The sequence below is a fragment of the Megascapheus bottae genome, chromosome 11 (genome assembly GCF_031878675.1).
Source record: "Megascapheus bottae isolate mThoBot1 chromosome 11, mThoBot2.hap1, whole genome shotgun sequence".
Classification (NCBI taxonomy): Eukaryota; Metazoa; Chordata; class Mammalia; order Rodentia; family Geomyidae; genus Megascapheus; species Megascapheus bottae.
Window position 1 is genome coordinate 17,373,122 of NC_143519.1, and position 12,969 is coordinate 17,386,090.

A 12,969-nucleotide genomic window follows, 5' to 3' on the forward strand; every position below is an offset into this window, starting at 1 on the left:
TCCTGGAGAACATAAGGTAAAGAGCATTCTTCTCTAGTCTAAACCCTACTCCCCTTCCAGAAAATGCATCTTTCACCTTTTTAACAGAAAGGTTTACTCCAAAGCGCATTTTATTCTATGCATAGATAGTATAATTAAAGTAATATACTAAAAGGATTATTAAAATTAAGAATTACTGAGGAAATTTTTACTTCCCATTCACTTGAATATATTGTTATCTTTCAGAAAGATAAACAAAATACTGTGGTGAACAATTGTCATTTACTAGTATATTCATCTTTTTTTCAATACTCTTCAGACATTTATTTATTAAAACGCTTTTTTGCCAGATTTCACATTAGCTTAAAATTCAATTCAGTCTTTACATGTCTCTACTGAGGGTGCCACCTCAGTGTTACACCAAACACTTTCTTCAGCAATCAGTGTGACCAGTATCTATACACTGATTCCCATGCTTAGTCTCTCTGTTCCCTGGTGAACCAACTAGATGTTAATACTCCTTCTGCTGCAAGGTATCAGCTCCTAACTCAACTTATTGGAAAAGGAATGAAACTTCTGCAAAGTGCACTTTTAAGAAGTGGTACTTTTGGCTTATGAAAAGAAACCAGTGAATCCTCTAGGAATAATAAAAGGGAGTATTTTACAGTTAAGCACATAATTTGAGTGAAGAAGAATTCATAGCTGATCTGCTGGTCCAGGCTATTAATACTCTTTTTTTTTTTTTTTTTTTTTTTTTTTGCTCTTTCTGTGGGTCCCCTTCATCAGGTATCACAGAGCCTTTATCTGTGGCATAGAGAATGTCTATAATCCTCTGCAATACAGGGTCATTTTCTTCCTCATTCTCCTGGCAAATCAATTTAATGTTCCTTAGCTTTCCAAAGTAGAGGTCTCTCTCTTTCTCCAAATCTTCAACAGTAAATTTCAGTACTTTGACCTGTTACATCAATTCGGCTGCTTCATCATCCCCGTTGCCCACACCAGGATTTTTTTGCACCATCCGCTGGCCAGCCTTAGGAGTCGCAGGAGGTCTCTGTGTTGAAATGGGCCTTGGTGGAGCTGCACTGCTAGAGCCAAGAAGTTTCTTAGGTTTATTCCGAGCTGGAGCAACAAGGGCAGGAGCCACAGCAGCTTCTTGACCTTATCTGGCAGCTAGAGGATCCTAGTCTTTCCCATCATAGTTCGCATCAAAAAATTTCTTAAACCCTTGGAAAAATTCAAAATTATCCCGAAATTTTCCTTTTACTAATTTATCCACAGGTTAAATTCTCTTAAAACCTGCTTGTAGTATTTTGAAGTTCTGGATATATTCATGCTCTAACTTAGCTTGGAATTTCACTTTCTTCAACAGAGCCAGGGAATAGCATGTCCATAAACTGACAATAGGTAGCACCTGAGCACAACTGCTTAATCTTTGACAGATTCAACTGTAGAGACTCATTGATCCAGGCCAGCATGTCATGTTGACTTAGGTTATCACTGGTGGCTGAGGCTCAGTATACGTTCACTGTCATCTTAGGCTCTCCGCATCCATTGCTCACGCTGAGCTCAGGTTTCGTCTTCGTCTCATTCACACCTATTCATCTTTTTTTAATGTGAAGGAAAACCACGCTATTTTGAATTATGGTATCACAATTATAACTCATTTTCTTACCCAAATAATACTTAATACATATTAATCTACAATAAGTATTATTTATAACAAATACAAAGTTGTCATCCTTTTTTGTTACTATACTAAACAAAATCTTGCATTTATTTTTTTTACTTTTTTAAATTGTAATTAATAGAAGGGTTACATCATATGCTCATTGCTCCACATACATAGATATCCCTTCTCATGTCTTGATCCCCATTTTTCCCCCCATCCCTAATCTTGCTTTCCCTCCTTCCCTATTTCAAGTAAACAAATAAACATATATACAATACACCAGACAACAAGGTAAGGTACTACAACAATATGGGAATAAAAAAGTGCCAACAGAACAGATAAATAACATAGTACATTAAGAACAACAATCACATATTATATGGTCTTGTTTCCATATTCTGGAGGTCGTTAAATAGTATGTTCAGTGTATTTCCCTTTTTCAATATGCATACATAGAGTTAAGTTTTTTTATAATATTTATAATATGACAACAATATCTAATACCAAAAAAGTACATAGGCCAGAGATGCATATTGAACAATGAGCTTCTATGAAATTCATAAGGGATCTGTATATGTCACGTAAATTTTCCTGACCTATTTTCTTAGAGATGCATAAAATCCCACATGACTTAATGTGCAAGGAATAACCACAATATTTTGGAGAAGAGATCTGTAGGCTTTGTAGTCATGCATATAATACTTCGATACATAAGGAAAACATTAATATTTACTATAGTAATTCCAATTATGTTATAAATGACTGTGTCAGCATACGTAGATAACTTACTGACTTAGATAAAACAATTAACTCAATTTTCTATAAATTCTATATTAGAATCAATATAGCATGCCCATGTCTACTTATTGTCAAGAAACTGTGAGTTTATCATCTCATGAGAATCAATGCCTTTGGAAATACTGAATCATAGATGTATTGGAACACATATGAGTATCCAAAGATATGAGGATAAACATATTTAAATACAAAAAACTAAGGATAAATGTACTACAACCAAAGGAAGCTAAGCTTTTAAGAGTAATATGATTTCATGTAACCCTTCTATTAATTGCAGTAAAAATATATGAAAAAATGACTAATATGATTTCTTTTCTTTCTTTTTATCCCTTTTGGTCTATCCCCTGTTGTTTCTGTTATCTAACTTTGGTGTCTGGAATATTGTTTACATGTTTGTTTGTTTATTTGAATTATGGAAGGGAAGCAGAGAAAGCAACAACATGAGACAAAGGACAAAGAGTGAACCAGTGTAACAGACACTCACAAGATGATATGGTGGAAATGAACTTTACATCTTAGGAGAGGTTGGGGGAAGAAAAGTGGGAGAAAAACATGGGAAGGGATAACAATGTTAGAGAAGTACTGAACTTACAATTTTACAAATGTAACTATAATCCCTCTATATCACCCTGACAATAAATATTTTAAAAAGAGCAATATGAATTATAGATAAGAAGTAAATTAAGTAGAACATCAGCTATAAAATTCATATTTAAACATTCTGAATAAAGACTCACTTAAATAAACTGGTATACTGAGACAGGTCAGAAAATAGGTCAGAAATTAATAAACTATACGAATTCAAAGTTAATTGATGCTAAATTGTTTCACTGTGTGTCATCATTTAGCACAACATTTGACTATTTACAGTAGATAAAACATACTTAGATAAACCTTTTTAAACCATTTTATCACTATTGCTCAGTAAACATTAAACAAGTTATCAAACAAATTCATCCTTTCAAAATTAAAGGTCCCAGCACTGAATATGATGATGTAAAAGTAAAGCCATTGGTTTATATTTCTCTAGTTTTTCTTGATGTTTCTTAACTATTCACATTCTACATCTTTATTCTCCTACTTTCTACCCCCACCCTTAAACTTATGGTATTTGACAATCTAAAATTTTGTTTTCCTAGACCCTCTCAAATACACACAACATTAGAGACCCCAGGGAGCTCAATGCTTTTAAGACTGTGACAAGGCAAAAGTTCCAGAGGCAGGAGGACATGGGGGCAGTGGAATGTGAGGGCTGAACTGGAAACAGGACACAGGTATGGATTGCACAGCAAGTGTGTATTGCCTAACAGATGTATTGAACAGCTAAGTATAGATTATGTACTGTACTGTTCCTGCAGACATAATAATGAACTGAATGTGGGATATTCCTGCTGACACTGGCAATAAACTAGCAGAAAAAAAAAAAGAAGCAAATAAATACCCTACACTCCATTATCACCTAATGGACTGGTATGCAAATAATTCCACTTTGTTTTGATCTATAAAGCCAGTGAAAGAAGATTTAGTTATGAGAATAATTTTGCATATGAATAAGAGATCCGGAAGCAGTTCTTTAACTGGTGAGATTAAGAAAACAGATTCTCATAGCTGGCATTTGTTATGATTTAATTGATAAAAATTCTGCATGGAATAAATAAAAACCTTCCAGAGATCTCAATAAGAATGTTGCCTTTGATTAAGTGATATTGGCATCTTCACAAAAATGATGAAAGCAAAATGGGTCTTGGTGTATTTTGAACAATGAAGACTGAGCTAAGAGAGGAAATAGGTAAGACTCACAGGAAGTAGGGCATGGTTATTTATAGCAAAGTACCTGACATTTTTTCCTCACAGTTCAGACAGAGTCAGTGGATGGTTTTTTTTTATTGAAGTTTCAAGTTCTATTTTTTAAATGAGTACTTTGTCTGCTAAGTAGAAAAGATCTGCAAGAGTCAAAAAGTAGAAACTGAAGACCAGGTAGAAAGTTTATGCTTCAGTTTTTGTAAGAAAGGTACTGGAATGTTTTTAGGTGTAGAGATGGGTAATATTTGGAAATATTTTGAAATGCAAACAATACTTTGTTGGTTAATATAAAGAAACAAGAATTGAGAGAAAAGAGAAACCCAAAATAAAAATAGTTGGGAATTTAGTGTGAGTCCATACTGCAGGGAATAGCCTGGATGTTTTTATCCTGTCATAATTGTTTCAGATATATTTTAAATACACACATAAGGGACCACAGTGGGAACTCAGAATATGCAACCTGAAATGAAAATGTAAATCAAGACTTGAAAACATGAAATTATTTCTTATTTATGAACCATGAAACTCAGGTAAGATAAACTAGAGGGAAATCTTGAACAAAATTGTTTTTACTAGCTTTAAAGCTAATGCTTTCCCAACATCATTTGTTGCCTATTAGGCCTTTACTACTAACCAAGGTGAAGATTTAATATTAGTCATGGTTCTTTAGAAGAAAAAATAGAACCACATAATTAGGTGAAGAGAAAGATAAGAAACAGAACACAGACTGAGAAATGTCACTACAGGCTACCAGTAATCAGAAAATCAGCATTTCAACCTAAAATTGAAGGGTTAGGTACCAGGGAAATAAAAAAAATGTAAAATCAGAAATGCAGAAGTCTGAGAAATGGAAATTGTTAGGTGTTTCGTGCTCGAGTCTTAGAGCACAAAATCCAGAAACATGATATTCTGATGCCCAGTAAAGAGAAAAAAAAAAACCCAATTTGCTTTCCTCAGGTTTGCTGGATTCATCTATGAACTTAGCCAATTAACTTGTAGTCAATCTATGCTGTCAAATGAAAATTGTTTCCTTATAAACTCTCATAAACTCACAAATAAATCATTTTATCAGGTATCTAAATATCCCTTAATCTTGTTAAGGGAAAATCATTATACTTCAGACATTAAGGATTATATGTGACCTAGCTTTGCTTAAGTATCAGATTACTTTCTTTTGCAATTTTATTTAGAACAAGATTATAAAAGCCTAGAGGAAAAAGGTCTATGAATTTAGAAATTCAATGAAAATTAAAGTGATGACAAAAGAAATGGCAATAATTTGATAGGTAATTTTTGCAGTCATATTCAATTATTGTGCTTATTGATTGAAGGCTAAGCAAGTTCTACGGAAGATAGATCGTTTTTCCATGATGCTGGTCTTTTCTACTGGTAAAATGGAGCATAAATGCTTATCAAAAGAGAAGAAAAGTGTTAGAATTTTCTAGAATGTTAGAAGTGGGTAAGTATATTAAGCACACAAAAAATTTCAAATATCTTTATATTCAAGTATTGAGTGTATGAGTCAATTATGTAGTTCTTTATGTTCAAGTATTGAATGTATGGGTCAATTATGTAGTTCAGAAACATTTTGCAAATTGGAAACATAAGTACTTATTTAGCATTTTATATATAAAAAAGAAATTCAATCACTGAGGCTTACATGAAAAATACAAGGTGACCAAGAACTATATAGTGAAGAGATGAATTATAATATGGTAGGAAGATGAATGCATTAGTACATTAAACAGGACATTTAAAGTTAATTGAGCAGAGAAAATAATTAATGTAAGAAAGAGCTGGTAGAAATGCCAAGATGTTTGGAGACAGTGAGGTGATTGATGATAATATCAAAATGACATTCTGAGTATGTAGAACTGATGGAAAGGAAGTATATTGAAGATGAAAAAGTTAAAGCCTAAAAGACCATTTAATGGGCATATCCTTTCTATGGTGGCAAAGAGACAAAAATTGTACAAATGGTGATAGTAAATTATATATACCAAGGTTTAGAATGTGGGAAAATAAAGTTGGTAGATAAGTCATACAAAAGTATAATTTATTGGGCAATATTCCCTCCCTTTGCTTCCATCCTGACCATAGTTGGTAGATTAGAGTCACATAAAAATATAATGTATTGAGCTATAGATAATTTATTTCCCTAAAAGCACTCCATATGAGGTGAGGTGGCTCACATCTGGAATCCTAGCAACTGAGAAGGCTGAGATATGAGGATCGTGGTTCTAAGCCAGCCAAGAGGAATCTTATCTCCATTTAAGCACTAAACATGTAATCCAGAAGTGGAGTTGCTGCTCAAATGGTAGAGCATTGTCCTTTAGAAAAACAAATAAATATAACTCAAGGATAGCTATCAGACCTGAAATTCAAGATCCAGTATACCAAACTGCTGCTTCCCATCAACCACACACAAACTATGCCATGTAAAAAGAAAATAAACCCTTAGGTCTAACACAGGTTCTATTAGATGAACAAGGGTAAAAGTACCATTTGTTACACAAAAGTGAATGAAACTAACAGAGCACAAGCTTTGGTAACTGTGAGTGGAATTGGGTGAGGATCCCATTAGGCAATTATAGAATGAAATGATTGTAAACATTAGGGCAAGGGGCTTGAAAATCTTTATAAGGGCCAGTTTATAAAGAAAAAACCAGGCCGGGAGTTTGGCCCAGTGGTAGAGTGCCTGCCTAGCTTGCACCAACCAAGATCTAGGTTTGATTCCTGGGTACTACATACATAGAAGTGGTGCTGTGACTCAAGTGGTAGAGCTCTATCCTTGAGAAAGCCCAAGGACAGTGCTCACGCCCTGAGTTCAAGCCCCATGACAGGCAAAGAAAAAAAAAATGAGAAGGGTGTGGCACAGTTTGCTAAAACTTCAAAATTCTACTTTGTATTTTGCAAGCATGTTGTTCCATTTCACACTAACTGTCTCAGTGTATACCAAAGAAGTTAAAGACTTCAGGCTCCTTGTGCACTTTTTGGAAAGAAGTCAAAACTCTTCTTTAAGGAACTGAATTTCCAGATCATCAACTTCTTCATACATTGTGCCTGTCAATGCTACACAACTCCATGTCCTCCCATCCTTTAGTACAATCATGTTGTTCTCACTTTATGAAAGAAATAAAATAAAGGACATGCTTCTCCTCCATTATGACCTGGAGGATGGCCAGCTAGAAAGCATAATGTGATGTACCAACAAAAAGAAACCAAACACCTGGTACAGTTACACTTGATATTCCCCTCAGGCTAAATGTTGCTCTTCATGTATATATTAAAAATGAAGAAATATGATTAAATAATATCTCAGGAAAACATGAGATCTTATGAATATGCTTATACTGATCATGAATGATGGCATTTTCACTTAATGAACTTATCTTTCATAACCTGAGCAATCACCACAGGGACTTATTTTTTAAGGAAATCACATGGAAAGTAACCCAAAGAGACAATTCAAAAAAGCTATTGAAAATCCCCAACATTTTTATTTCCTTCTGATTTGCAAATCAATAAACAAGACTCATTTTTCCTGTTTCTTTCTAAGTCTGTGTCTCTGTCTATCTCTTTCTCTTTTGACACTATTTAAAACTAGGGGTGTCAATATTTGTAATATTTTTAAAGCATGCTATAAAATATGAATGTATTATCAGTCTGTGTTCTACCTTTACATCTGTGTCAGAATTTTTAAAGTGCATGCTAATCATACACAGTCATTTATAGAAATTAATTATATTATTAAGTCCCTCAAAATTCAAACATTGTAAAGTCATTAGGTCACTAGAAGAGCTGCCATCCTTCAGGAGATTGGAATCATTTCATAAGAGCCCAAAAGATCTTTTTTCAGTTGCATAGAACTAGAAAGTGCTGTCTATGAAACATACATAAAATCCCCTTGGCATTTTATCTAGGACTACAAGTCCGGTGGGACCATGAAAAATAAATTTATTTTACTTACAAGCCATTCAGTCTAAAACAGTTTATTATGACAACCCAAAAGGCCAAAGACAGGTAAATTGTATTGCATAGTCCACAAAATTTCAAAATGTGCTAAAGATAGCTCATGTACTCCTGACAACCTAATATCTTATTTTAATAGAATTTCATTGAGACTGTTGGTTAATATTTCAAATCATGATAACAATTAAAAGAGAATTCTTTTATTATCATTTAAGTTTTTAAATGGAAGAATAAAAAGTCATTATATTGCATTAAGGTGATTAGAATTAAATAGCCAGACAATATTGAGTAGCATACAATTTTGAACCTAGTTACAGAATTTGAATTATGATAAAATATCCTGTAGAAACAGTCAGAATAATTATGCTTTTATGTGGGTCATGGGACTTGAACGCAGGCCCTGGACACTGTCTCTGAGCTCTTCAGCTCAAGGCTACCACTTGAGCCCCAGCTGCATTTCCAGTTTTCTAGTGATCCTCAGATCTTAGCCTCCTGAGTAGCTAGGATTACACCACCCCGTAATCAGTTGCACCCAGCAACTGATTATGCTTTTTTATTCTTTTCTGAAAAACTTACAATTTTAATACTTGAAAACCTTTTTCAGGCATGTATGTGTGTGTACATACATACATTTGTATATATACATATATCAACAAACAATATGAGACTAAGCTGACATTTCAGCATTAGTTTTGAAATACATGGAATATTTACATCCTAAAATATGTCCATTTGGACATACTTATTTCAATTACTTAAAAATACTTGCTTATTTCAAAAATGGCCTTCCAAAAACACTACTTGCCATTTAAAATAGAAGATAATATTGCTACAAAAGATGTTCATTTTCTGAAATTTCCAAGACAGAATAGTTTTTTTTCAGATGTTTCTTTTTTCATATATTTTAGTGTAATTAATAGAAGGGTTACATTATATTCACCATATAGAAGGTGCATTACTTCACATACATTGATACCCTTTCTCATTGAACAGGTTTTAAATAACCATTCATTCTATTGTATGAGAAGTAAAGGTATATTTGTTTACATAATATATTTTTAAATTATACATTATATTTGTATGTATAATGGGTATTTAATTATGGTATTTCTTGATTTGGCCATTGTGACTTAGTACAATTTTAGATTTTAGTTCATACTCTCGCTACAGAGAGAAAATGAAGTTGTAAAATTGTATTGTCATAATAATGTAAGAAAATTAGATTGAAAAGAGATAATTTCTTGACCTTAATACACAAAATATTTTAAATGACATCTTTTATATTTCTTAGAATTATACTGTCTAGAATAGAAATACATTTGGTACCATATTTTCTGAAGGAAAAAAAAAGACCTCTAAGCACATCAGAGAGAGTATCATCTAAGTAAAATCAGTCCCCTTCGTCAACTGGCACATTATAATGAGATATCTATGAAGTAAACATGTGTCATTGGTATCATATTTGGTATAGAGTAATAACTGTATAGATGTCATGTTTCTGATAGAAAAACAATGACATAAACTTTTGTTCTGTGCCCATGCTGTGGATGGCAATCAAGTCCAAGCACTGTTCCCAAGCTTTTTGACTTGTTGCTCGCAGTACCATTTGTTCCAGAGCTCCATTCCTAGATTTTTCATGGTTAATAAAATTTGTGGTGAGAATGGGAACATACTTCTGTATGCAAGATTCAGAACATTTACTGGTGAATATTTTGCAGATATTTATGCCAGTAAATTTGAGAATGTGAGAAGAATGGAAGCATTCTTTGAGAACACTGATATCCCCAACTTGAACAAAGATGACTTAATACAACTAACTAGACACAGAGCAAGTCATGAAATTAAAATGGCAATAAAGGGCCTCCCTTCGAAGGAAAGTGCAGGACCCAATGGGTTCACAGCTGAATTTTATAAGGGTTTCAAAGGAAAGATCTCTGCCATATTCTTCAAACCTTTCAGTGAAGTAGAAGGAGACCAATCACGACCAAATTCATTCTATGAAGCCAACATAATAATCATCCCCAAATCAAAGAGGGTCTCATCCAAGAAAGATAACTATAGTCATGTCTCTTGGATGAATTTTGATGTAAATCTCAACACAATTCTAGCCAACAAAATTCAACAACTGTATATATATGTATATATATATAATCAAACAAGATTCATTGTAGGATTTCAAAGCTGATTAAATATATGCAAGACAATTAATATAAGTCAATACATCAACAGAAGCAAGGACAAGAATCATCATCATCGCAATAGATGCAGAAAAGGTATTAAACATGATTCAGCATCCCTTTATGATAAAAGTTCTGGCAAAGCTAGGAACCCATAGAACATTCCTCAAAAAGACGGTATATAACAAAGCTATAGCCAACATTGTACTTAATTATAAAAAAAAATTAGGAACAAAAATCAGGAAACAAAATCAGGCACAAAACTAGTAAGACTACTTTCTCCAGTCTTCTTCAATGAAGTGCTGATTTCCTAGCAAGAGAAATAAGGCAAGAGACCTCCTTGACACAGGTCGAAACTTTCTTAATAAGGACCAAGAATCACAACAAATCGGAGAAAGGCTGGATAAATGGGACTGCATTAAACTGCAGAGCTTTTGTATGGCAAAGGACATAGCTAGTAAATTAAATAGGAAGCCTACAAACTGGGAGAAGATCTTCACCAACCAAACAACGGACAAAGGCCTCATATCTAAAATATATCAACAGCTCAAAAAATTGAATCATTCCAAAACTAAAAGTAACAACCATCCCATTAAAAAATGGGCCAAAGACTTAAAGAGAGTCTTCTCTGAAGAAGAAACAAAAATGGCCTATAGACACATGAAGAAATGCTCAACATCTCTGGTCATAAACGAAATGCAAATCAAAACAACTCTAAGATTCCACCTCACTACAGTTAGAATGGCCAGGATCAGGAAAACGAATAATAACAGATGCTGGAGGGGATGTGGCCAGGAGGGATCACTACTACACTGTTGGTGGGAGTGCAAACTCATTCAACCACTATGGAAAGCAGTATGGCAGTGCCTCAAAAGGCTAAACATAGAACTCCCCTATGACCCAGCAATTCCACTACTTGGCATTTACCCAACCATCCAAAATCTAGGGCATACTAAATCCACTAGCACAACAATGTTCATTGCAGCATTATTCACCATAGCAAAGATATGGAACCAACCTAGATGTCCCTCAGTTGATGAGTGGATCAACAAGTTGTGGTATTTGTACACAATGGAATTCTATGCTGCTGTCAGAAAAAATGACATCGACCCATTTGTTAGGAAATGGAAAGACTTAGAAAAAATCATATTAAGCGAAGTAAGCCAGACTCAAAGGAACTTAGGCTCAATGGTTTCCCTCATTTGTCATAACCAGTAGAAACCTTGGGCTCTACTATCAGAGATCTGCAACAGAGCAAAACCTTGATACATAAGGCCGTATAGTATGAAGCTAATTGAAAGGTCCTCCAGGATACTGAAACAAAAGCCATATAATGAATGATTATTGTCCTTAATGTACTATGTTATCTTTCATCTCCTTTGCTGTCTCTTGGGTATCTCATATTGTTACAGTATCTCACCTTGTTATCTGATACATTGAATTTATTTGTATTTCGTTATTTGAAATTTGATAGGGAAGGGGGGGGAAACTAAGACAGGGGGTGGGTGGTGGGTGGGGGGGAGGGTGATGGGTACCAAGACATGTGAAAGGGTATCAAGGTATGTGAATTAATGCACCTTCTATCTGGCAAATATCATGTAACCCTTTTATAAATTACAATAAAAATTATTTAAAAAAAAGAGAAATAAAGCAAGAGAAACACATAAAAGGGATTCAAACAGAGTAAAAAGTAAAGCTATCCCTCTTTGTGGAGGACATGATCATGCATTAAAAAAAATCCTATCTATTCTCTCCCAAGCTGCCTGAGTTGATTTGGAATGTTGGCGAAGTAGCAAGTTATAATATCAACCCACCACAGTCAGTAGCCTTTCTGTATGTTAACAATGAGAAGAGCAATGCTGAAATATAGAAAGCAATTTCAGTTGTAATAGCAGCCAACTTTTAAATAGCAATTAAACATTGCAAAAGCTAAGGCCTATCTGACTTAGAAAATAAAACTGCAAATCTGATGGTAATTGAATCCAGGAGTCCATAATTTTCCAATTAAACAAGCATAGTGAACTAAACTTTCTATGAATAAACATTATAAAATGGGTGATGTGTGGGTGTCGATAAAATGATTGTTGAAGGATGTAGTCCATGGAATTCTATGATATCCACATAACAACAGTACACTGTGAATAACCATGCTGATACACAAATTTGTACAGAAATGCAATTAATCGTTTGCCTTGATGATATCCCATTCCTTAGTCCTAGATAAGTTTGACTTGCTGATCAGGGAATCACAATTCCAGTTCAGTGCAGGGGCTTGAACAAAGCACCTGAGCACTGTCCTTGGGCTTTCTCAAGGCTAGTCCTTTACCACTTAAGCCACAATATGTGGTTCCAAGGAATTGAACCCAGGTCTTTGTGCATGCTAGGCAAGCACTCTAACACTAGGCCACACTCCCAGCCCCATCTTCTTGATTTTGTTTCAAAAAACTGAGTGTAGTAGACCACATCTAGCTGCAATTCCAGTACTTCTTTCCAAGACAGAACAAAAGACTATCTACAACAAAACTAAACTAAACAAAAACAGTTTTCATCCTCCATTACAAATGTGCTTAT

At 34.2% G+C, this 12,969-nt stretch overlaps 1 pseudogene; it reads right to left on the reverse strand.

The window, feature by feature from the left end:
- Positions 1–646: 646 nt before the first annotated feature.
- Positions 647–1,511, reverse strand: LOC150056787 (microtubule-associated protein RP/EB family member 1 pseudogene; annotated as a pseudogene).
- Positions 1,512–12,969: the final 11,458 nt, after the last annotated feature.